The sequence below is a fragment of the Haliotis rubra genome, unplaced genomic scaffold (assembly GCF_003918875.1).
Source record: "Haliotis rubra isolate DU_JTF1 unplaced genomic scaffold, ASM391887v1 Scf1346, whole genome shotgun sequence".
In the NCBI taxonomy this organism is placed as follows: domain Eukaryota; kingdom Metazoa; phylum Mollusca; class Gastropoda; order Lepetellida; family Haliotidae; genus Haliotis; species Haliotis rubra.
Window position 1 is genome coordinate 40871 of NW_025765277.1, and position 27914 is coordinate 68784.

At 41.4% G+C, this 27914-nt stretch overlaps 1 long non-coding RNA gene across 1 annotated transcript; it reads right to left on the reverse strand.

The window, feature by feature from the left end:
* Positions 1 to 4080: 4080 nt before the first annotated feature.
* LOC124267899 lies at positions 4081 to 27238 on the reverse strand. Its single transcript, XR_006896152.1, has 3 exons — positions 27164 to 27238; positions 22225 to 22283; positions 4081 to 4283 (listed from the first exon to the last, which is right to left on the reverse strand). It is a non-coding gene; the product is annotated as an uncharacterized LOC124267899 (long non-coding RNA).
* Positions 27239 to 27914: the final 676 nt, after the last annotated feature.

Here is a 27914-nt window from a genome sequence, read left to right on the forward strand (position 1 = left end):
AGTTCAAAGTTCACCTATCGCGCACCACCGTTTGCCACGATGCCGTTCGAGGGGATGCCTGAATTTTGCGAAATAATCGCGGACCTACCAGAAATCAAAATTCGTTGCGCTCTTGCTGTGGAGATATGAATCGAAGGGTAAATTACGTGAAGAATACGGTTCAAATGTACTTTTCAAATGAAGAAGATGATGAAAGCAGCGACGATTTATTCCTGATGAAAGAGCCTGCGACGCACAGACGCATGGTTCAGCGTCACTGGGCGAGGCTGGTTGTCTTCCAGGTACGAAATATCGACAGTTCATGCGAAGAATAAAGCCAGTGAGACGGAATATGATCCAGACAACAGAAGTGATGATAGCAGAGCGATGTTTGCCAGTTCAGTCATCAGTTGAGCTTCAGCCCTCACCAGAAAGGCCTTTGAAAGCCGATAATGGTCATCATCAGCTTCCTGCCGGTAGACACCTTCAGGCAGTTCATAGTTACGGAGAGAAAACGTTTCATTGTATCTTTCATCATTATCAGAAAGCTACTGACAGATTTCGTTAGCTGAATCTCAAGTCAGTGTTTGACGATGTTTGCATATCCACCGATAATGGACATAATCTTCGAGCGTTAATCGTTCGATAGAGCTGTACCGACCACTGGAGTTGAAACAACTATCAAATCCGCTTCATCCGTGAAGACGAAACATTTTCAGGCAGCCAATTATGAATGAAAAGTTCATAAAGATACGACGTCCGACGGACGACTTCAAAGATGATTCGGTATATCGAGATATGTTACGATTGAAACGAGCTGGTTAATTTTGATTTGCGAACATTGTTCATGATCATTTCATTATTTTCAGCCTAACGACAGTCGAAGCCGCACGTTCATCAGTGGTTTATCGCATTGAGAAATACGAAATCATCCATCAGCCAATCATTTACCATTTCGCAACCTGATCGACCAGTCATTCCACAGACAGACAAGACGTTTTTCATCGACTCGATCAACATTGAAAGATATCAATAATATTACCTAAAGTCCGTTCTGTTCGACGACCACGAATTCTTCTCCATCATGCCGTAAGAGCGATTCGCATCTATCCATGGAAAGTAGGGAGTTATTGAACATGAGGAATGCCATAGCTGTTCGACAAACAGTTGATGACCATCACGCCCAACGAACAGACCATCTGGTTTGACGTTGCGTTACCCGTCAGACATTGTTTCATCAGAACGAAAGAGAAGTCAGAAATCTTTCAATGGCTGGAGAACTCAAGTCGTCCCCAAACCACGATGAAATATCATTCACTAACAGAACAACACTCAATTCATTGAGATCGAAATGAAATCATCGCCTGCTCAACGTCGCGAGGCGTACACGAATACGCCATCACCGTTGATATCGTACACGACCGAGCGCCAATTTCGCCGTAGATCATTAGATCCATCGTTTCGGTCAGTATCACGTTATCGACGAGGTTCTATCACAGCCGGGGATTTAAACATCACTAGTTTATTCACGCATCATCGCATATATTTTGGTGTCATAGGCCGCAAAGAAGTCTACAACATGCCTGATTTAACCTGATCGTATATCATTTGCGGAAGGATGCTGTCGAGTTAACTGTCGATCTTCGGCAGAGCGGAGCGGTCTCTCAAACAGTTGGCCAAATGATATCATTGAAGAATGAACGGAATTCGTTCCAGATCTGAATTGCGATATTTCATAATCGAATTTTCGTAGCACTTCATCGAACGACCAGCTAGGCCGCCAAATCACCGATCGGAGCCTTTCAACGAACGATTCAGTTCAACCAGTCCGGTTTCAGCAGACGGTCAGAATTGAACAAATATTCAGCCTTCGGTATCAAAGAAGATTAGACGTTCTAGGCCCATCATCAATAACGCCTGTTCGCGACAGAATTCTCCTGGTTTCCTCGAATTCATCCTCAAACCGCATTTCGACGTTCACATGATGTATCATGTCCGCCTTCGACACGCATTGCCGTTATCAATGGAGAAGCTCAATCAATTCTCAGCCTTCAGACGGTATTCGCATCTGAATAAACGACCAATGACTACGTGAATGAATCGACAGCATACGGGTTCGCGATTGATGATTTTCAACATCTGGTTCATCAAAGTTACTTTCACTGAAGTTGAAGATATCAACATATCATAGCCATTCATTTCAAGATGGTTATACAAGTAGTTGTCGTTGTTGCAGAATAGATACACAGTTGTTTCAGATTTAGGTCAGGTAGCAGCCAGGTGTTCGTGGCAGCCGAGATCACGCATACGCTGATGCAATGATAAATGGGTCAATGATCGTGGTTAAAACTTCGAAAGCAGCCAACAAATCATATCGAAATAACGTCTTCAATTGTTTTCATAAATACCAGCTGCAGAGTTCAATATCAGCCATTCAGTCAAAGTTAATAAAGATATTGGTCCTCATCTTCTGTACCATCGTCAAAATTTCGGTATTTTGGCGACCAAAGGCAAATATACAGTTCTAATTCGCCTGCGACGACAACATCATTCTACCGCCTCAACTTTGTAACGGATACGAACTTGTTTCCGAAGTCATATTCATAGCAGCCGTCAGTAATTATGCCATTAAACGTGCACCATGACATAACCGTGCCGGAGGTTACATAAAAATGAAGCCGTCTCCGTCATCATAAACATTACCGGTCGTTTTCTCAAGATTTCCGACCATTAATATACCAAAACAGTTAGTGAAATTAACACCGTTTTCATTTCGACGATTCGTATCAAAACATTGGCGTCAAGATGTCTGCTAAAACCAGGTACAAAATAGTCCTTATAGGTCGACAGCGTAATAACATGAAATACTGGTTCGATGCGTTAAATACGCCCGTCACCGAACAGTAAGTGATATATTTAATTTTAAATTTCAAATCGCCGTCAAATAACGTTTGAAGATGATAATTTCATTTTGGTTTAAGTTTTTCATTTTCAAATGGTTAATTGTCCGAAGCCGATAGTTCATCTTTCAATAGTCGCATAGTAATCATCAACATTCCGCAATTGAAACTCCAACTTCACAATTCGCTTTAAAATGTTTGAAATAATACCGTATCGTAGCTATCGTCACTGTTGTAATAATGGTAATGTTCACGAGGGCCAGATACGAAGTCAGTTGAACAGTTGATATTTTCAGGTTCGGTTAATACGCAATAGACGACGCCGTGGACTATGAAGATCGTCATTGCGATAAATAGCGGGATTGTTAGAACATATGCCGTTCGATACCCGCCAGTTCGTCGTCCGGCAGTTGTAGCGTCAGTTGATCATTATCATAAACAAGAACAGTTGGCGCAAAGCTCATCGTTATTGCGTTTGCTCGCGAAAGAAAGCGTCGTTTGTTGTTTTCATCTCGCAAAGTTTGCGGCGGGAAGTCGCATATGACGAAGAAGCGACCAGCGAAAGGTTTAATCGTCATGCTTCGTATGACAGAGCAGCGGTTATCAGTGGCACCTTCTGACAGGAACAAGTAGAATAAGATCTTCGATGACCGCCGCACCTTAGTAATGAAGACAATATAAATATCACCCTCATCGTTCAACATCGATCAGTCTAAACATGGATTGTGCTCGTCACTGGTGATTTTACTTCGTCGAACATGTTCGTGGTTTATCACGACGTAAACTTTATTGCGACACCGCCATTCAATGCCTGACTCTGAGAGTGTGGGTTCGAATCACACATGAAAATCAACATTTAAAAGTACTACTGTCAGTATTTAACTGAGAAAGTATAATCCCAAATATATCCCAAACATATATTACTTGTTCTTTAAGTAGTGAATAACCTTTCATAAGCTAGTGAGATTAATCTTATGTTTTTTCAAATGTGAAAACTAATTATTAAGGACTGATTAAGGATACTGAGTAATGGCTCACGAAATACACCCACACTAATAGTATATCTGATTAATGTTTATGATATAAGAACTTACTCATGACAACGACGGTTCCTCTAAATGGTTGTCCATCTGCACCATCTGTACATGTCTACAAACCACCATCCAAACCTGTAGTGTTTGCTATCTCTAACATTATTTCTTGTGGTAGTGGCTACAGGATTACTGTATCCTGAATCTGGCAGACAATTTGTAGCACCTGCACATGAAGATACCAAAAGAGCATCAGGCCTGATCCACTGAACACCAGTTTTCAGTGTTCCAGCTATGCTACAGGATATTCTCTGTGCACTGTAGAGTTCCGCATGTTGTGGAAAAGAGGCATCTATGGTTGTGATAGCCTGCCCTGTAAAATATGGAAATAAAGATTAGATTGTGTACAAGATACTAAAATTAAGGGAGTCATCCTGTCATTAATGTTTTCTTATACAGTATTTAAATCTTGAAGCCAATTAAACATTGGGATTCTGACACAATATCTTACTTTCCAAGCTTAATTCCAAAGACTGCGAAGCATATCTATCTATCTATCTATCAATCTATCTTATTCAGTAACAAAAGTTTAGCAACACCCAATGAAACAGCCCACTAAACAGTAAGAAATGATGGTAAGATTCGCTGGTTCGTTTTAATCGCTATTTTGACCATGTGCGATTATAAAACTGACACAAACAGTTGTGACGTCATTACAAATTGGCAACCCTGTGCACTACAATGTGAGAGGGGTGGTTCTGTGAAAATCACACACACAAACAACGTTTTCCCATGTTTATGATGAGCTGTCGAACCTTATGAAGGGTGATGTTTCTCAATTCCAGTTGAAGGGCAGTGCCAAGGTCGTTTACAGTCATGATGTTAAGGTGGTTCTTCCGCAAGCATTTCCCGAGAATGTCCCAGGCATGTTCGATTGGGGTAAAGGTCTGGTGACCAGGCTGGCCATGATAAGATGTCAATGTTGTTGTGCTGCAGCAGATTGTGAGTCAGGCGAGCTGTATGTGGACGTGCATTGTACCTGTTGGAAAACGTGTCTCTGACGTTGCCTAAGGAAGGGTGTGACCACTGGCGTTATCACCAGATCGCAATACCGCTGACCTGTAAGGGTGCCGTTTATCGCAATAAGATTACTTTTACCGTCCCAATGGATCCCTCCCCAAACCATGACACTTCCACCCCCGTAACGGTCATGCTCCATGACGTTGCCAGGTTGAAAACGCTCTCTTCGACGTCGCCAAACACGACTTCTACACCTATAAACTGCAGATAGAAATGCTATTCGTCACAAACATTTAACTTCCTTCCACTGAGCAAAACGCCATCTTTGATGGGCACGCGTCCATGTTAACTGTTCTTGAACATGACGTGGTGTTAACGGTATAGCCTTGAGGGGACGACGGGCACGAAGCCCAGCAGAACGGAGACGATATCGGACGAGCTGTGGATGCACTTGTGTTCCTGTAGTCCGCTGAAGACTCTAAGCAGGATCTGGTGCACTGGCAAATCTGTTTCGACGTGATGACGTCACACAATGACGATCTTCACGTGGCGTCGTTTTCCGAGGTCTGCCACAGCGTCGGCGGTCTTTGTGCATGACGTGACTGGAGACGTGAAATGGTACTGTGGTGGACCTGAAAATGTCTGGCAACCTGTCGTAAGCATATCCCGGCTCTCAACATTCCAATGGCCTCGTGTCTGGCATTTTCGGGCATTTCCCTTTGACGCCCCATTGTGTTACAACTTTGTGATGGGGTTGGGTTTTCTTTGTCTGACAGTAAGCAGTTCTGACGTGTGCAATTGTTTTCAAAACGATTTTTAAAACTGAATTACATTGGGACAATAACATTTCTGGAGTTTCCAATTGCCAAGATTTGGATGTTGTTAAACTTGTGTTACTTAATATACATTTGGTAAGAGAAGTGAACTATATCAACTGAGACAGACAACTACATTTGAAAATGAAAAACTACGTAAATGAAAAAATGTATACGATATCTCAAACATTATTTGACAGCTGATTTGAGAACAAATTCATGCAGTCTCATATGCACTTACTGATAAGTAAAGTAGATGTGACCCAAGGCATCATATTTAACACACGTCAAGTTAGTCTTCATATTACACTATCAGGCCATAAGAGTTCATTGTGTACCTGGACTTACATAGTTATCTTATTCAAGATTTCCTTCAATTTTCTTCTCAATGTTTTGGCTACAGATCGTCAAAATGAAACTCAGTGTGGTCCTACCACTGTAATACTTTCTTTTTAAATTATAATATGAAGTCAAATCACCCATAGCTCAAGGAGAAAACATTGAGCAATATTTATGATGAAAGGGACAACTCTCATTTTGAATTGTTGTAAGCAACACTGCTCCCAGTTTAACGGTTTGCTCTTCCTTAGTTACACGTTTGAAATGTACATAATTCACTGACAGCACCTTTTCGCAAGTCATGGCTGGAAATTTCAGTTCATTATCCGTTACAAAGTTGAGAGAGGAATTTAGAATGAAATGTTGTCATCTGGGCTAAGCAGCTTGGAATTAGAACAACATATTTTGCCTTTTACAGACTTGAAGGATACGCCCGAAATGCCAGGTTTGGTGACATTGAACAAATTGAGGATTAGTATCTTATTGTGCTTTGACTGAATGTAAAACATTGATGGATTTGTCAAATATACCATTTACGTTATGGTACATTGAAATTTGAATTATTTATAAAAAAATAATAATTGGAAGATGTGATGCTCTGTGGTTTCTCAGGTCATATTTGCAGAGTGATTGGTAATATCTTTGTATTCAATAACCCATTTTCATTACCATGAAAGACGTACTTTTCACATTATGATTTGTTGTACTCCTTTAAGTTTTGTAACCACGATCATTGTTGGTTACAGTATTGCATCAATTTTGTTGTTATGCGGGTTGATCAGCTTGCCACAGGGGCACACAAACCTTTCTACATTTCAATCTAAGTAACAAATTGTATCCTGTTTATATATTCTGCCCCAACTCGTTGCTTTGATAACTACTAGTATATATATCTTAAATGAGATAACATGATTTCTTGATGTTGTTAATCCACCCTAGCTGGTGAAGTAGCTTGATGGTGAATTGTAGATGTTTGTAGGAGGATCTGTCAATCTGTCAATCTCTTTGGGCTTGTATACAATCGTCGATTCAAACACGATTCCTCGACGATGTATGATAACTAAGTGATGGGTTTCATAGTGCAGGTATATAGCCATCGGGAAGTAGAAATGTCAAACGGGGTGGGGGTGGGGGTGGGGGTGTGGAGGCTCTCCATTGGTAGTGAATGCCTTGAAATGCGTGATGGTCCGGAAGAATTGGGACATGAAGATACGCATCATGTAGATCGAGACTGATCAAGAAGTCTCCTGGTTTGAGGATCATTCGAAGTAGAGCTACAGAGATCATTCTGAAGTGTGTCTGAGGCTGGAGGTATGTGGTATTGATGTTAAATTTCGGAGCGTGTCCAAATCTTCTTTTGATACCAGGAATTTTGGAGAATAAAAGACGAGGGTGTCGGGCGAAGGGACGAGAGATTCTATTGCAGAGCCGACATCTGCGCTGAAGGGTAGGTTCGTTGAACTAGATCGTTCGTTAAAGGAAGAGCTCCGATCATCGGTAGTTTGTAGCCTAAGCTGAGTGTTCGATGAAGGGTCTCCCAAGAAAGTCCAATTGCAAGCCTATATCGCAATTCTTCAGCCGACCGGGGAATCTAAGATCGGGACGGCTGGGGTTGGAAGATCCCATTCGTGCTAACGTCTCTGACAGTAACTGTTTGCCAGAACCAGCTCCATGAGCTGAGTCCGAGTACTACGCACCTCTGCCGTAGGATGTGGATTTGTATTGTCTTCTTCTTCTGGGCAAAGAACTCCTTCCACCAAATGATTGCCGCAGATCAAGGTTCATCAAAACATATTGCGCCGGGCATCTGTTTTGAAGAGACTCTTGAACTTGCAGCTTCTGAAGCTACAGTCACCTGCGACTGAGTTTCCCAAAACATCTCTGATGATCCCGTTGAATAGGTTCAGACTCGTTCACGGCTGGCAAAACAAGTCTACTCTGTAGTGTTCATCCCAGGCTGTGTGGTGCAACGGACCACATCGTCTGATAGCCATGATGCAACCAAGGAAATTGTGGTCTAATCTGGTCTAATACAGCTTGAAATTGTTCATGCACTCGGGTCATTGGTACTCTGATATATGCTTGGTCCTGTGTGGAAACGTGGGTGACCGACGTAGCTGCAGCCTCTATAGTAGACAAGGTAAGGCTGATGGTTCTACGAAAATTTCTCAATCCTCAATAAGGAATGGAGTGTTGTTCTGTTAAGGGCAGAGTGTAGAGATGTCTTCATCGGTAGTTTGGGGGACGAGCAGGTTCACCAAACCGTGGACGTGTGCCAGAGAATTTCGGAGCAGAGAACCCGTCCTTGACTCTCTTTCAGATTCCTGAAGGCTGTGTCTAGAAATGGCGTCGTCTGAGTTAAACAAGGTGCTACTGTAATCGTAGATAAGTCCTATTCCTTCATTAGAACATTGATGTGAGGTCATCTGAAGACTTGCTCCTGGCCAGGCTCAGGTTATCGGCGATCCAGGCAAGCATATGCGTTCCGTCCACATGTTCAATACTCCCTACTAAAGTGGATAGGTCCTCCGAATATGTACATGATGGAGAAGAGGTACGGTGAACCGACGAAGGTGAGATCAGTGAACTTAGAGTTTGGACTTTAGAAATGGGAATTAATGTGTAATATGTATTTCTTCATTGATCAGGGTGTTCCAGAAGGCAGTATTTTGTCTGTCATATTGTTGTTTAGCATTAAGGGTAACAGTTGATCAAAGGTTTTGTAATGATTAAATGGTTGGATCACTTTTTGTGGATGATTTTCATATTTCTCTTCGCGGTAAAAATATACATACTATTGAACGGCAACTGCAGCTGTGTTTAAACAAAATAAATAAATGGTGTCTTGAAAACGGCTTTAAATGTTCTAAATCCAAAATTAATTGTATACATTTCTGTCGTAACTACAAACCGCATTAACACCCTGAAATATCTTTAAATTCACATCCATCAAGGTTGTCAAGGAGGCCAAGTGCTTTGATCTTATGTTCGACTCCCATTGAACTTTTCTTCCGCAAATTTAATACCTAAAAAATAACTGTCTCTGGATAAGGCTCTGGATTTGTGAAAAGTTGTTTCCAACTCAAAGTGGGGAGAGGATCAAGCTACCTTCCTACACCTATATAGATCACTGGTCTGCTCGAAGCTTGATTATGGCTCCATTGCATATGGTGGAACCTGCAAAACACTCGTCAAACTATAACCCCAAGTTCCAGAAATACCAAATCCAACAAGAAAAGAAATCTGTCAATTTTAACTCTGATAATGGTGAAGATTACAATGAAACGTTTTCTCTCCATGAACTATGAACTGCCCTGGGGCAGGCTCACGACACTACAGCAGGAGCTGATGATATTCATTATCAGCTTCTGAAAGACCTTCCTGATTCAAGTTTGGAAACTCTACTCAATATATTTGATGACATTTGGACAACCGGCAACTTTCCTCCTTCGTGGCACAATGCCATTATCATCCCTATACCAAAACCTGTCCGGGATCATAGCGATCGCTCAAACTACCGTCCTATATCACTAACTAGCTGTGTTTGTAAAACCATGGAGCGCATGGTCAACAATCGATTAATCTGGTACCTGGAGACCAATAACCTCCTTAGTGACCTCCAATGTGGTTTCCGAAAAAACAGAAGTACCATTGACCATCTGGTGCGTCTGGAATCTTTCATCAAAAATTCCATCGTCAACAAACAACATACTGCATCTATCTTCTTCGATTTAGAAAAAGCATACGATACAACCATGTGGAGACATGGTATCTTAAAAGATTTACATGAATTTGGATTGAGGGGCAGATTACCTCAGTTCATATCTCAGTTATAAAACAACAGACAGTTTCAAGTACGGGTAGGTTCTACGTTGTCTGATTATTTTCACCAAAATCAGGGCGTCCCTCAAGGCAGCATCGGCACCCGTGAAGGGCCACCTACTCGTGGTGGGTGCTGGGTGCTGGGTAACGCTAAGAGCCCTTCAACCCCCCGTTGTGGACCCGGGGGCATATTTGGTCCACCAACCCGTTTGCCGTGGGTTGCGCCCCTGTGTCGGTGGAGGACGGGATTCTGGTGGTTGAGGGCATTGGTTCCAGGAACAGTGTTCCTTTGCCCAACACACCACTTCGCCCCTTACTTCACCTAGACGGGTGGTTGAACTGGCCCGGTTCAGTCAATCGGCTGGTCATGCCAAGCCCTGAGTATTATTGTATTTCCCAAAATACTTCAACTTTTTAACTTGTTTTGATAAAAGTCTTGGCCAAATTATCTATCACTCGAATTGCAAGTGTATCTTCATCAATTTTGTAATTTGCCCAGAGTCATATACCCAGAAGGCGGTGGCTCATGGGCCAATCTGGTAGATTAATTAATTCTGTAATTCTTCTGCTGGAGTATATCATCCGGGTATCCCTGGTGCTGCAAGTCTGAGATCCACTTGTTATTAGCATTGTCTTTATGATACTCCATGGTGGTCGGGGAGCTCGGATGATGAACCTTATTACCAACAAACATGGACTACCAAACCCCTAACAAAAAAACCAAACGTCCTCTGGATAATGAAGACGAGCAACGGCCTTTAACGCCTGTAGAACATTGGCCACGGTTTCTAGTGACTGAGACAGTTGACAAAACACCTCTCAAGCTGAACCCTTTTGCAATATCTAAGGGAGTTCAAGGCATAGCTGGCGAGGTAAAAAACATCAGACGTTTGCGATCAGGTTCTTTGCTAATAGAATGCAACAGGAAGCAACAATCCAACAACCTCATGTCAATAGTTTCGTTTGTCGGTGTTCCTGTTTCAGTTACAGCTCATAGAACACTCAATACCAGTAAAGGCATTGTTCGTGACAGGGATCAGTTGTTTACTGATATGACTGAAGCTGGCATAGTGTTTGAGATGCGAGATCAAGGTGTTCTGTATGTTAAACGGTTCTCCACACGAAAGAACTCACAAACACAACCTACTAATGCATACCTTTTTTCATTTTCAACATCGACTGCCCCAACAACAATTAAAGCAGGTTACTGCAATATCAAAGTTGACACTTATATTCCCAACCCGCTGAGGTGTTTCAAATGCCAAAAATATGGCCATGGCGTCAATACGTGTACACGATCTGTCACATGTGCTCACTGCAGTGAGCAAACTCACACAACGGAAGACTGTGACAATGATGTTAAAAAATGTACCAATTGTTCAGGGAGTCACCCGTCATACTCCAAAGACTGTCCTATCTGGAAACAACAGATGGAAAAATATAAAATTAAATTTTCCAGAAACATCAGTTTCTCTGATGCAAAGAAACTTGTTCTATCTCGGGAAGGCACAGGAACGTATGCGTCTATCGTTCAGATAGCCCCTGAAACAAACCCCAAAGTCAAGACATCATCTATAGACTGCCAGACAGACTTGACATGGTTGAAATCTGAAGCACCTCAAATATACTCAAATGAACAATCAACTCAAACATCGGATTCACTTTCTGACATACAGACTCTATCACAAGACCAATCATCGTCTTTCACCCAGAATCAATCACCAGCACAAAACCCACAAACGTCTCACAGAAATATGAAGCAAACCAAAGCAAGAACTGAATCTTCGAAAGGACATCTAAGTGATAGAATTTCAAAGGGGTCAGATAATCAGATCCAACTATTTAATAAGTTTGAATCTCTGGAAAGAATGGATGTGGCTGAAAACATCGAGCCACGGGCGCATAGCATATCGCCCTCTAAAAAGGTACGGGGTAGATCCCCAATCATTCCACCCAAAAGATAGCTTCCCTAAAGAATATTATACAGTGGAATTGCCGAGGACTGAAGACCAACTTTAACGACTTACACCTATTGGTCCAGGACTTTAGTCCATCAGCATTCTGTCTGCAAGAAACATATAGACAGATAATTTCAGTTTACGTCAGTTCAATGCATATCATTCTTTTTCTCCCACGGGTGATAGGGCTACGGGAGGATCTTCCATCCTTGTACGGCATAATGTACTCCAAATCCCTGTTTTGCTTAAAACTAATCTTCAAGCCATTGCAGTACGCATTACTCTGCACATTGCTTTTACTCTCTGCTCGCTGTATATTCCGCCATCTTCAGCTCTTCAACAGGCTGATATTCAAACACTTTACAATCAACTTTCGAAACCCTGTATTATTATGGGTGACTTTAATGGCCACAACCCACTCTGGGGCGGTACAACTCTGAACGCTAAAGGTAAAATACTGGAGGAGTTTATTTCAAACAATGATTTATGCATATATAATGATTGTTCAAACACATATTTACACCCTGGCACAGGAACGTATTCAGCTCTTGACTTGTCAATTACTGATTCTAACCTATTAAATGAGTTTTAATGGTCAGTCCACGACGACCTCTGTGGTAGTGACCATTTTCCCACAATACTAAAACCTGTAAACCCATCTGATGTTCCTCCATCATCAAGATGGAATTTTAAAAAGGCTAACTGGCCTTTATATGAAACTCTCTGTTCTGCCAAACTTAAACCTGAACTTTTTATAGATGTTCCTGATCCTATAAAAGACTTTTCTTATGAACTGAATATCATAGCTGACTATTGTATACCAAAGTCCTCTGTGGTTCCACATATTCGGAAACTATGGTTCAACGATGAATGCAAACAAGCTAGGAAGGCGCGGAAAAAAGCTGAACATTATTTCCGTCGCCACCCTATGGTGCACAATTTAAATAAATTTAAAATTTTACATGCTAAAGTGCGGCGTACCTTTAAGCAGCATAAACGCCAATCTTGGCAAAATTATGTATCTAAAATAAATTCTCGAACGCCCATGTACAAGGTTTGGAACATGGTCCAGAAAATTAAAGGTAAAGGTACTAAATCTAGTGTCCACCATCTTAAACATGGAGATCAATTACTTACCGATAAATCAGATATTGCAAATAAACTGGGTGAAACTCTCGCTAAACACTCTTCCTCTTCTAATTATGTGCCTAAATTCGAACAATATCAAAAACAAGAAGAAAAGAAATGTATTAATTTCCATTCAGATAATGGGGAAGATTATAATGAAATATTTTCTATTCATGAACTTCATACTGCTCTTGATCAAGCTCACGATACTGCTACAGGAGCTGATAACATACATTATCAACTCCTGAAGCACTTACCAGAATCATGTTTAGAAACGCTATTACATATTTTTGATGATATTTGGACGTCAGGGGAATTTCCTTCCTCATGGCGGGACGCTATAGTTGTACCAGTACCTAAACCTGGACGTGATCATACAGATCCGTCAAATTACCGACCTATTTCACTAACAAGCTGTGTTTGCAAAACCATGGAACGCATGATTGATTAATCATCGACTTGTTTTGTACTTGGAAACTAATAACCTTATAACAGATATACAATGTGGTTTCCGTAAAAACAGAAGTACTGTCGATCACCTAGTGCGTTTGGAATCATTTGTTAAAAACGCACTCATTAATAAACAACACGCTGTGTCTATCTTTTTTGATCTTGAAAAGGCCTATGACACTACGTGGAAATATGGCATTTTAAAAGATTTACATGGCTTCGGATTGCGAGGCCGTTTGCCTCAATTTATAGCCAACTTTTTACAGGACAGACAATTTCAAGTCCGAGTGGGTTCTACCCTGTCTTATCATTACAATCAAGATCAGGGTGTCCCACAAGGCAGTACTTTGTCTGTGACTTTATTTAGTATCAAGATCAACAGCTTATCCAAGGTTTTAAATGATTCAATCGATGGATCACTTTTTGTGGATGATTTTAATATTTCTTGTGGTAAAAATATGCATACTATTGAACGGCAACCGCAGTTGTGTTTAAACAAAATACATAAATGGTGTCTGGAAAACGGCTTTAAATTTTCTAAATCCAAAACCAATTGCATACATTTCTGCCGTAAATACAAACCGCATGAAGACCCTGAACTATCTCTGAATGGCACTCCCATCAAAGTTGTTAAGGAGGCCAAGTTCTTGGGTTTGACTCTCATTTAACATTTCTGCCGCATATTAAATCCCTCAAAACTAACTGCCTGAAGGCACTTGACTTGTTGAAAGTTGTTTCAAATTCTAAGTGGGGAGGGGATCAAGCCACTCTCCTACACCTATATCGATCATTGGTCCGCTCAAAACTTGATTATGGCTCCATCGTATATGGTGGAGCCTGCAAGAGCAACTTAAAACTATTAGATTCTGTCCATCACCAAGGTCTAAGACTATGTCTTGGGTCCTTTAGAACTTCACCTGTTGACAGCCTCTACGTCGAGGCTGATGAGCCATCTCTTACACAACGCCGTATAAAATTAACTTTACAGTATATTACAAAACTTTATTCCAATGAGTCAAACCCTGCATATAATTGTATCTTTACGCCACTATATGAAGATCTGTATAACAAGAAACCTTCTCTTGTTCCGCCTCTTGGTATAAGAGTGAAACCTTTCCTTTCTGCTGCTGGCATTGAGCTAGAACATATAGCTCCTTCCCGTTTTCTTTCTTCTTAAAAAAACTAGATTTGTTGACTGATTTGTAAATAGGTATATATTTTATTATTGGTAGTTTAGATTAGCAACTGAGATTGTTAGTGGCTGTACCCTCAAAGGGGGTTGACGTAGCGTAAAATTATTGTCCTCCTGAGGGGGTACGTAAGTCCCAAAACTTTCAAAGTCAATTTAAGTGTACCTGCCTTTTAATCGTAGAATAACTGTGTTTTTAATTTATGGCTAGATTTCTCTTCTGTCGCCAATGGCTGAAGGGATGGTGTAAATCCAACTAGGGTCCATGCAGGTAGCAAAGGCACTGTAAGTCCCCATGGTCTCTAGTATGGTGATCTACCTTCAGTTGTTGGCGATCTATAGCCCATTTTTTACATTGTATTGTCTTCTATAATTGGAATGTTTTAGTTTTTTCGCTAGTTTTATATTGATAGCTGTGATTATCTAGTATTTTAACTGTCCTTCGTCGGCAGGTTTTTTATAATATACATATATTTCATTCTAATATCGCATGTTCTCGTCACGATATGGCTGAAATATTGCCGATGTAACGTTAAATATAAACTCACTCACTCAAGGCAGCAAAACAGCCTCACTAACGTCCTGAACAGTTGTGTTGATGTGGACGATTTCAATATTTCATGTCGTGGTAAGAACATGTACGCAGTAGATAGGCAGCTACAACTCTGCATTAACAAAATCCAAAAATGGGCCAATGAAAATAGCATTTAGTTTTCAAAATCCAAAACAAATTGTATTCACTTTTGTCGTATAACAGACCACACAAGGATCCAGACCTATCTTTAGATGGTCCTCCCATCAAGGTAGTAGAAGAGGCCAAATTCCTGGGACTCATATTCGACCGCCACCTGACATTCTTGCCACACATAAAATATTTGAAAACCAAGTGCTTGAAGGCTCTGGACTTACTAAAAGTCGTTTCAAATACAGAGTGGGGAAGGGATCACATTACCCTCCTTCACTTGTACAGATCTTTGGTTCGCTCTAAACTACACTACGGCTCCATTGTTTATGGTGGAGCCTGCAAAAGCAATTTAGAAAAATTAAGATTCTATCCACCACCAAGGGCTGAGGCTCTGCCTGGGAGCTTTTAGGACCTCTCCGGTAGACAGTCTATATGCAGAGGATAACGAACCTTCCCTTGAACAAGGCCGCAATAAATTTTCACTGCAGTATATCACTAAACTACGTTCAAATGAGTCCAATCCAGCATACAATTGTGTTTTCAACCCTCTCTATGAAAACTTGTTTCCTAAACTGCCAAGCCTGGTTCCACCACTTGGAATTAGAATTCAACCACACATATCTGCAGCTAAAATTGATCTCAATAGCATAGCACCTTACCGAATCCTGTCTTCACCACCTTGGCAGATGGTGAAACCACAGGTCGATCTTACCCTCACTAAATTCAAAAAGTCTGAAACAAATCCCTTGATGTTCCAACAGGAATACATCCAGTTACGTTCCAAGTATGACACCCATAGATCCATTTTCACAGGCGGATCCAAGGATGATGGCCAAGTCGCCAGTGCTACAGTCATTGGATCTAAGACTGTCTCCTCTAGGATTCCCGATAACAGTTCCATTTTCACTGCCGAGGCCAAAGCTATCTTTTCAGCTTTGACCTATATCAAACAGCAGAATCATTCCAAAAACTTCATCGTTTTCACAGATTCATTATCTTGCCTTCAAGCACTTCAAAATGTTACTTCAAGTCACCCACTCATTCTGGACATTTTGAAACTTTACAATGACCTCTGTACGGGCCAATGTGACATCGTCCTCTGCTGGTTGCCGGGTCACGACGGCATAGCAGGTAACACAAAAGCCGATGTAACACAAAAGCCGATGCTGCAGCAAAAGCAGTTCTTGACAAGCCCTTATCTCCACTGCTGATCCCGTACAGGGATTTCAAACCCACTATCAAAAGCTATACTTGGGACCTCATGCAAAAACGATGGGACACTCAAGTAGGAAGAAATAAACTGTATGAATTGAAACCAACAATTGGTTATACCTACTTGGGTTGTCAGTCAAGACGTGATGAGATAATTTTACGACGATGTCGTATTGGCCACAGTCGGTTTACTCATGACTATCTGCTGAAAACAGATGGGGATGGACCCCCCCATGTGTGTCTCTTGCGATGAGGTTTTCACCATCAAGCATATTCTGCTTGAATGCCTGGACTTATCGTCTGCAAGGGACTCACATTATGATGCAACAAATCTAAAAGATCTGTTCTCCCGCGTGAGCGCTCATCTGATAGTGAACTACCTGAGGGAAGTTGATCTGTATCATAAATTGTAACTGTGAAATATAACTATCATAAATTGTAACTGTGAAATGTGACTAACAAATTGCCTGCCTTTAAATTTGATGCTATGACTTTTTCTGCTTTTAAATGACAATGTAATGAATATATGTTTTTTGAAATAAAACTTATTCCAAGTATGTACATACAATGTCTATTAATGCAAACTTGTTCTCGTCACTATATGGCTGGATTAATACCCAACTCAAGACGCAACAACATAGATTCTGACATCTTCTCTTGTTCCGCCTTTGGGTTCAGAATTAAACGATTCATTCCAGCTGCCAGCATTGAGCTGGAGAATACATCTCCTTCCCGTCTTCTTTCTTCTCCTCCTTGGAAGTTGTTTAGGCCAAACGTTTTCTTAACATTAACCACATTTAAAAAGTCGTAAACTAATGAATTGCAGTATAAACACGAATTTTGTCAATTAAGAAATAAATATAATACATATAAATCCTTGTTAACAGATGGGTCCAAGGATGATGGCGCAGTAATATCTATAATGTAATATACACAATGTATAATCTTTTCAGACTATCTTTCGTTCCTTCAGGATATTAAAATTCTTTCTTGCAAACATCCACATTCATTGAAATGATTGAATTGTATAATGATCTTGCTACTGGTTAATACGACATCATCCTCCTTTGCTTACCCAGCCACGTTGGCATTTCTGGTAACACAATGGCCGATCTTGCTGCCAAGTCAGCACTCAGCACATCTGTGACACTACTTCTTACATTGATTATACAGCTACCATTAGATCTTATATCCGTGATTGGCCACAAAAGATATACTCATGAATACCTATTGAAAGGTGGGGATCCTCCGTTTTGCATCCCTTGTGATGAAAGAATCACCTTCAAGCATGTCTTGCTTGATTGTGTTGAATATTCCATCACAAGGGATAACTATTTCAAATCACGAACCATGAAGGATCTTTTAAATAATATAAGTTCTCATTTAGTTATTGCATTTTTAAAAGAAATATACTGAGTAAAAAAAAACTTCACAAAATGTAATTTGAAAAATAAAGAATATTTTTTCTGATGATACATCTATGTATACGAAATGGGATCCCTATCTTTCGACTCTAGAAAAACGTTAGCAAAACCCACTCAAAGCCATCCATTCGTCGTGCAAATGATGTTAGTGCCAAATCAGGTTTTGTTTTTCATATGTATGACTTGTGAGGTTGTCTACAACAAACTGGCACCACTCCTGATCGGCCAAGCTCGGGTCGTCCACGTGTGACGTCACGAGCAGAAGACCGTCAAATCGTCCTACGTCACCTACGTGACAGATTTCCGCCGATGTTTAGAGGTCGACTGTCCTCACAGACCATTCGAAATCGGTTGCGGGATGCCAATCTCCATTCTCGACGTCCATATCGTGGGCCAATATTGACGCCGTTTCATCACCGTCAACGTCTGCTTTGGGCCCAACGTCACCTCCGATGGACCCAGAGAGACTGGAATCGAGTCGTCTTTAGCGATGAATCCAGGTTTACCCTCAGATTCGCGGGCGACTTCTGGTCATCCGTGGAAACCTCACAGATGCTGCTTACCACGACCAGGTGCTCACCCCTGAACTCGTTCCTTTCATGGCAGCTCATGGCCCAGGTCTACAGTTCTAGCATGATAATGCTCGGCCGCATACCGCGATGTTGACACGAAATTTCCTTCAAAACGCTGGAATCAACGTCATGGACTGGCCATCGAGGTCCCCTGACCTTAATCCAATAGAGCACGTTTGGGATGCACTTGGGAGAAGGCTTCGTGGTCTTAGGAACCAACCTCAGAATTTGCAGGACCTAGTTGCTGCTTTGCAGGAGCAATGGCGCGGAATCCCCAACCACGTGTTCACAAGCATCAGGCAGTCGATGAGGAGACGGTGTTTGGCACTTATGAATGCGCGGGGCGGCCATACATGATATTGAACTGAGAAATTTCACATTTTTATTCTTGTGACTTGACATTCTGTATACCCATGTTTTGAAAGGCGATGTAGCCTAATGGAACTGATTATGGCACTGTCAGTATATCGAGTACATCACACAGATCTCAGCAATGAAATAATAACAATTTAACCATCTTACCATCTCTTGTTCTTTTATAGTGCCCTGAAGAAAGAATGTAAAGTTTCTTTTTTGACTCAGTAGATTTGTTAAATGATTTGTAAACAGATAAATATGTGTGTGTTTGGAAGTTTAAATTAGTAACTCTGTTTGTTAGCGGCTGTATCCTCAAGGGGATTAAAGTACTGTAAAATTAGTATACGTAAGTCCCAAAATATTCAAAGTAAATTTTAATTTAAAATATTGTATTGTCATATATATTTAAAATGTTTTAGATTTAATTACTAGTTTTACATTTTCTATCTGTGATTGTCTAGTTGATTTATATTACTGTCCTACGTTGACAGGTTTCTATAACTGTCCTTTAATTAGTATTAGTCTATAACTTGACTTAGTCACGATATGGCTGAAATATTGCCAAAGTGACTTTAAATTTAACTCACTCACTCATCAACCAATGGAAATAACCCTGTCTTGTCTGGAAAGCAAATCGGCAAGGATGTTGATACGGCATGGGATATGATTATGGTAGTTAGGCGTTACGTAATCAGGAGCAGATACCATGACCTGGTTCCCCCTTGCTTGTTGAAATATGCTACTACAGCAGAATTGTCCGTGACCAGCATGATACTCTTCCAGTGGAGTGGCCAAGCTCTCTCAATGGGAGAGCGCCTAGACAATCCCAAAAATCCGAAGAATGGTGATATGGGAGCTTTCTTAAAGAGTTCACAGGCCCTGTACCTGATACTGATCCAGACGTTCCCCCTGCAGAAAAACATCGCCAACCAGTCGGGAAGCAAGTCACGGGAGGGCTGGTGTCCCAGGGAAGACTGTAACCTCTCTCTATACCTGATAGGATCCACCTATCCTAAGTACTTAGTCTCCAGTTCTCAATGTAATGCTACAGGCAGCCCAGCCACCCCAACAAACCCACCCACCCGATGGGGGGACTGGGTAAAAGGTGGGACAAGATCGAATCCTGTTTCCAAATCGATGGACATTTCCGGCTCGCAAGGATGAGTAGAAGGAGTCCTGAGATATAAGTCAAAATTTGTTGGCGGTAGGACTTGAGACAGTGAAGGTCCTACCACCCCTACCCCTGCCCCTAGAAGAGGTTGAGCATCTGGAACTAGGGTTACATGAACCTTGAGATCTCAAGTCTGTAGCTCTACCGAAAGCTGAACGCTGAAGACGGTTCCTTTCTTGACCTACAAGCCTGATTTGGCTCAGGAGGGCAGAGGCTAGCCTGTGGTTAAGATTGCGTGTGGTTAAGGCATCCTGGGCTTGTGTGGTGTGCTGATCATCCCGGGCTTCTATGGCCTGCTGACATTGGCCATTTAACAAACAATAGCTTCTTTGCCGGCTGGGAGGTTTCTGGCAGAGTTCAGTTTATGGGTTCTATTCATTGCTGTATGTCGGCCCAAGATCTGGTTGTGAGTAGCATCCGCCAAATTACACACAGAAGACAATGTGCCATAGCAACCTCTTATACAGACATGGAGACTAAAGTGTCTTTCTTGACGCCTGTGTAATCTTGAAAGAGAGTCGGGAGGAGCGAGTGAACCCCTGCCGCAAACCAACTTGCGTAAGAGAAAATGCCTATGGATGGCCGGGTTGCAGTGTCAAACTCCTTAACATCCATGAGAAGAGCATGAGAAGGGCGACTCCACGGAGCCCCTAGAATCCTGCAGCAGATCAAAGTCTCTATCCAGGTTTGGTGAATTACCCAGAATATGTCTATTGTGCACAGTATAAATCGGTCCATGAGAGACCTTGGGTAAAGTGTTAAAGGGTGTAGCCTTAGAGAGGCCCGAGTGGCAGTCTTGACAACTTGGGTTGAATTTAGTTGGATTTAGCGTCACATCGGCACTATTCCAGCCATATAGTGACGAGAACAAGTTTGCATTAATAAACATTGTAAGTACATACTCGGAATGAGTTTTATTTAAAAAACATATATTCATTACATTGTATTTTAAAAGCAGAAAAGTCATAGCACCAAATTTAAAGGCAGGCAATTTGTTAGTCACATTTCACAGTTACAATTTATGATTGTCACATTTCACAATGTATGATACAGATCAACTTCCCTCAGGTAGTTCACTATCAGATGAGCGCTCACGCGGGAGAACAGATCTTTCAGGTTTGTTGCATCATAATGTGAGTCCCTTGCAGACGATAAGTCCAGGCATTCAAGCAGAATATGCTTGATGGTGAAAACCTCATCGCAAGAGACACACATGGGGGGGTCCATCCCCATCCGTTTTCAGCAGATAGTCATGAGTAAATGGACTGTGGCCAATACGACATCGTCGTAAAATTACCTCATCACGTCTTGACTGACAACCCAAGTAGGTATAACAGCAAACCACACATACTTCTCGAATTGAAGATGAATTGGTATAGAAGATAAGCGTACCTGAGATCAAGACTGACAAACTTGGCATCCTGATGAATGAGTGAGCGGATATTTCATAAGGACCCCATCTTGAACTTCTGAAGGTTCGTAAGATAGTTTTTTTTCAAAATGTTTAGATCTATAATCATCCTCATGTCGTCCGTGTCTTTCTTGGGGACCAGGAAAAACAAACAGGGGAATTAAATACGCTCAATGTGTCCTGAGTAGATAGTAAGACCACTGCTCCCTTCACTATAAGTGTGCTCCGGCGGAGCGGGCTTTTTCCTAGTGGGTTTTGCCGTTTATGACTTATACGCAGGGACTGAAGGCAGGTCCCGTGTGGCTTGTGCTGTAAGCCATGAAGCACAGTGGCGGGCCGATTTCTGACACTGCAAGCACAGTTTGTGACATGATGATTTCGGCGTGAAAAAGTCAATTTCCGATAAAGTTGATCTGAGCACAATAAACTTCAGAATGTGAATTCGATTGTCAAAACAGTGACCGATGCGACACTACTGACCAACTACTGACCAACTAACTATCGATGACTTCAAGTAAAAGTTATTTTTTTAAAACAAATTACCCATTGTTCATACAATAATACATTTCACCGATTGCTATGCACAGAAGTTGATCAACAAACATGAAGGCAGACAACAATACACATGCTGTATATATGTGGATACGTGGGACGATGTCATGCAGGAGCTTGGTAAATCTAAACTGTTATGGAACAATAGAGTTACAATCTGTTACTTCTGTCAGATAGTTTCTAATGAACAGATATAAAGCAATACTTACCACAGCATATTTGTACAAAACTTGCCAAGTAAATATATTTCAGCATTTTTGAAACACAGCTGAAAGAAAGAAGTAGATAAGTTACCTTAATGAATACAAAATAGAGGGACTTATATGTTGCAAGGGAAAAAAATCCAACACTTTTTCATGTTTGAGATGAAAAACTATACTATATGGCGGTATAATATATTTCTGAACACTGTTGTAATGACATTAAACTGTATCTGTTAACTGGGGCCGTTATGATTCACTCGTGTATTCAGTGAATCAAACCATGTTATTTCATCACTTCCATTTGTTATTTGTGATCACGAGTATCGAATACTCACATTTTCTTGTTTTGAAAAAGGTGTATTCGTACTTGTGTTTGAGTGTTTGAAGACAACATAGGCAAAATGGAATATATCCAAGCCTGACGGGATAACAATCAACGCTCTCATGTACTTAGTTTGACAGTAATGTGGTCACTGGTCATAACTATATATGATACATTAACACTGTCAACATAATAGTATAACATTATCAGTGCAGCCCGTGGTATGACAGGATACAGGCTCTAGTGAGTCCCAATATTTTCACTGATATTTAATTCATGTGACTGTGGGGCACTTAATACTGTTCTGTTCTTTGTATGCCCCAGGCACCGTTGAAGAGCAACCTCCTCGCGGTGGGTGCTGGGTAACATCAATGGCTCTTCGCCCCCGTGTGGACCCGGGGTCGAATAGATCAATTTGGTCGCCCCCTTTGCCGTGGGTTGCATCCCTGTGTCGGCAGAGGAAGGGAGTCTGGTGGTTGAGAATGACGGAACCGGCAATAGTGTTAAATGATCCAACACACCACTTCGACACTAACTTTGTCTTGATGGGTGGTAGAATAGGCCCGATTCTACCAATCCGCTGGTCACGCTATGCCTGTCTTCACAGCTTTGACCTATATCAAACAACAGAGCCATTCCAAAAACTTCATCGTTTTTACAGATTCATTATCTTGCCTTCAAGCACTTCAAAATGTTTCTTCAAGTCATCCTATCATCCTGGACATCTTGGAACTTTACAACGATCTTTGTACTGACCAATGCGACATTGTCCTCTGCTGGTTGCAGGGTCACATCGGCATAGCAGGTAACAGAAAGGCCGGTGCTGCAGCTAAAGCACCTCTTGACAAGCCCTTATCTTTACTGCTGATCCCGTATAGTGATTTCAAACCCACTATCAAAAGCTATACTCGGGACCTTATGCAAAAAAAGGTGAAACACCCAAGTGGGAAGAGAAAAACCTAATGACTTGAAGCCAACAATTGGTTATACGTACTTGGGTTGTCATTCAAGATGTGATGAGATAGTTCTACAACGATGTCGTATTGGCCACAGTCGGTTTACACATGGCTATCTGCTGAAAACGGATGGGGATGGACCTCCCATGTGTGTCTCTTGTGATGAAGTGTTCACCATCAAGCATATTCTGCTTGACTGTGTGGACTTTTCGACTGCAAGGGACTCACATTATGATGCGAGAAATCTGAAAGATCTGTTTTCCCGTGTGGGCTTGCATCTCATTATTAACTACCTGAGGGAAGTTGATGTGTATCATAAATTGTAACTATGTAATGTGAGAAACGAATTGCTTGCTTTTGGATTTGGTGCTGCGGCATCTTCTGGTTTTGGATAAGAGTGTGATGAATAATGTATGTGTTTGGAAACTAAAACTCATATGTTCATGAATGAACCTGTCACAGGCTGCTGGGAAAGTTCCTGGACAATCTGTTACTCAGTCATGTCAGGCAGTTATCGAGCTCTGTCTGTTATGGACAATGCCTCTACACGTGATATTGACACATTGTTGTATTTTATAATATCAGGAAGAGGATGGGCACCCACGATTAATTGCTTACGCCACCAGGAAACTCACCAAATCAGGGCGCCATTGTTCTGCTCATAAACCTGAGATTCTTTACTTGATATGGGCCATTGTGAGAAATTCCATGACTAACTTTATAGACAGACATTCACTGCTCACTTACATCTTTACATGTCCCAAGCTGGATGCCACAGGACACCAATGGGTAGCTGCCCTTGTATCGTACAACTCTGACATCAAGTACAGAGCAGTGAAAGCCAATATGGATGCAGCTGTCCTTCTAGACTTCCAAAGTCTAATGAAGCAAAAGAGCGCGTGGAGTTAATCTCTGAAGACACGGCAAGGTCACTTCCCTGCGGGTTATAATGGGGTGTCTGCTGGTTGTGTCTTGTCACTTCCCTAAGGATCATAAACGATTATTGGTATAACACATCCTTCAACCTGCTGTTCCTATGTGATTTCAATGTAGTCCAAAGAAATATCATAATAAGATGAACAAACTTCGACGTCACTTCCAACACGGTTGTGGGGCGGTGGGGTAGCCTAGTGGTTAAAGCGTTGGCTCGTCACGCCGAAGACCCGGGTTCGATTACCCACATGGGCACAATGTGTTAAGCTCATTTCTGGTGTCCCCCGCCGTGATATTGCTGGAATATTGCTAAAAAAGGGCGTAACGCTAGACTCAGTCAGTCCAACACGGTTGTTGTTGCTTCCGTGATTTGGAGTGACCTCCGCCTGATCTATTCTATTTCCGGATCCAAACAAAGGACACGTGAAACCCGCTCCATCTCCTAACAAGAATCATTCAGACACCTTGCCCTTTGTGTGATTGGTTGGTTTGCTTTGGAATGTGTTTTTGCTCCTGTATCAAACCGATTAGCAGCTTAATGACCTTCACGTTTGGTCATTGTCCATCCTTCTGCGCTTCAGTAAACCAAAGTACGTGATATGACAAGCTTGACTTCTCTGGTGTAGCGAATCCCCGGTGATGGGCCTGTTTGCAAACATTACTTTTGTCACTTTTGTCACGCGAGGTGATAATCTAAACGACGATAGGTGCGTTTATCCTCGTTTCGCCCTACTCACATATATTCCATGAAAAATATGATTATCTCTTATCTTTCGGCATTGAAAATCACCAAATCTATTGCCGAGATATTTTCAACTTTATGTTCCGAGATTTGAAAGTTTTGTGAAAGAACCTTGGTGTTTGCTTTTATCTCTGTCAATATCTTTATCTCATGTGAGCCTGTACCCCGTGTACACCATCAGCTCTCATTCCTAAAAGTGTATCATATTGCCATAGCGGTAGGTCTTACTTATAGCAGAGCCAATGATGAAAGTGGCGTGACCAAGGTTTCAGCACGTTGGGTTACATCACTTGCGGCTCATCATCTGAAACGTTCCAGGGTCACAATCTCTTGTTGTAATGGTGTAGTCTTATTTTTGCTAACGATCGGTGGGTATCGAGAACCGCCCTCCACCTCTAGATCTGCGTGAGCTTGCTCAATACTGAGACTGGAGTGGCAGGCTCTTCCAACAGAACACACCACAGACATTAGTGAACTCCACGAGGCGTCGTTGTGTTGCATGTGTGGCGGTTAGGAGTGGTCACACTTATTACTGACTTTTCTCTCAGAGCCTTGGTTTTCGGTTTTGACCCCAATGACATTATTGACATTACCACGTGTTCACGTTATGAAATGAAATGGATTGTTCATGAAATTGTTGATGCAATTACCCCTGTATACTTAGTAAATAATGAATTTACCACACATGGCTCTGTTTTCTGTTCCTGTTGGTTTCAAGTGAAAACATATCAGCGTTCCCTAACTTGTTTTGAGTAGTCTAGATGTCTCTGCAGTTAACTTTGACTGTCCATCACGATTCACCACTCATGTAACCTTGACTCTTTATTATGGCCAGAGGCTAATTATGGGTAGATATGATATATATAAAGAACTTTGGTTTACTGAACTGTCTCGTGTGACGACATAGTTCTCTGAACGAAGTTCTAATCTTATGAAGAAACTCAGTTTTATCAAAGCCTCTGCCAAGGAGCTTGCGTTATTGAAGGATGATTGTTCCCCTATGTGACAAAAAATGCTGATGCGACGGTACATTACAATTCAATAGGTACAGTGGTGCGTCAGTCGGACAGTAGTAAGTAGTACCAGTTATGTGTCTTAGATTGTGGTGAAACTATACCCACGGTATTTAGATACTCTCCCTCGCGTTTTAAAACAGTGATATCAACAGTAGTTTCATACGTCTAGAAGGGCAGTAGTGCCTGTAAGCGGATTGTTAATTCGAATGGCTAAACGTACTACATTTATAATCATCATCGAAAGCTACATCACCATGATGAACTATGGAAGGGGTTGCTGGATGAAGTTCCATGTGTATGCATACGTGCAAAGTAATTGTTGCAAACTAAAGTGCAGAGTTATTTGTATACAGAAAAGGTTATAATTAGGAGAAGTTTACATGTCCAAACAGAAACAGATCCCGGTTGGTTACACAAATAATATATGGTCCAGGGACATAACACCGATCAGTAATCACTTACATTGAATGATATCTTAAGTAACAAATACGTTTATTTGTCTATTCAGTTAGCGTGTCCTCATCTAAATGCCTAGACAAACAAGACATGCCTTAATATATGAGTGCAAAATGCGACAGGCAAAAACTGCTTCTTACCACCAGCTATATACACACAAGTGTGACCCAAATACCGCGTTCCGTGTAGGTGTGCTCCGATAGTAGCTATGGTGGATTGTGAACATATGATAATGGACGCCTGACTGCAGGTGTCGTCGATTAAACAATACACATTACCTTACGTTTTCATAACATATTCCCTGATTAAGGAAGTAAACTATTTGATTAACAAATGTATAAGTTACATAACGACTGTTACAAATATTTGGGAATCCAGCAGGTATTCTGCATGTAATGATTATGTCGTCACATAGTGAGTGTAACTGACCTAAGAGATGGCTTAAATATGCCATTTCCACCATACACCGTACATACAGAATGAAGAAATATAATACTTCATCAATAAAAACTTTACTTACATTGCGTATGGCATGTGCACCTTTGGATTGAAGGTAGTCCGACCAACCAGGAAGTAGAATCTAATTTTAGCCTCATCCTGTGACTGGATATTCTGGCGCTGTCCACCCCATACACGTAATGTAAACAAGCTAGTACACCTCAAGTAGGAAGAAACAAACTCAATGAATCGAAACCAACAATTGGTTATACCTACTTGGGTTGTCAGTCAAGACGTGATGAAGTAATTTTACGACGATGTCGTATTGGCCACAGTCGATTTATACATGACTATCTGCTAAAAACGGATGGGGATGGACCCCCCATATGTCTCTCCTGCGATGAGGCTTTCACCGTCAAGCATATTCTGCTTGACTGTGTGGACTTTACATCTGCAAGGGACTTGCATTATCACGCAACCAATCTAAAAGATCTGTTCTCCAGCGTGAGCGCTCATCTGATACTGAACTACCTGAGGGAAGTTGATCTATATCATAAATTGTAACTGTGTAATGTCACTAACGAATTTACCTGCTTTTCAATTTAGTGCTTTGACATTCTCTGTCCCAAAATGACAATGTAATGACTGTGTATCTTTGAAACGAAACCACTTTCTACTTACAATGTATATTAATGCAGACTTGTTCTCGTCACTATATGGCTGGAATAATGCCGATGTGACGTAAAGCCCAACTCAACTCAACTACTACCCCGATTCGTGTCAACTGAATGTTGATCAAGCATGTCAATTTATGCACACTGGCGAGGTAATAT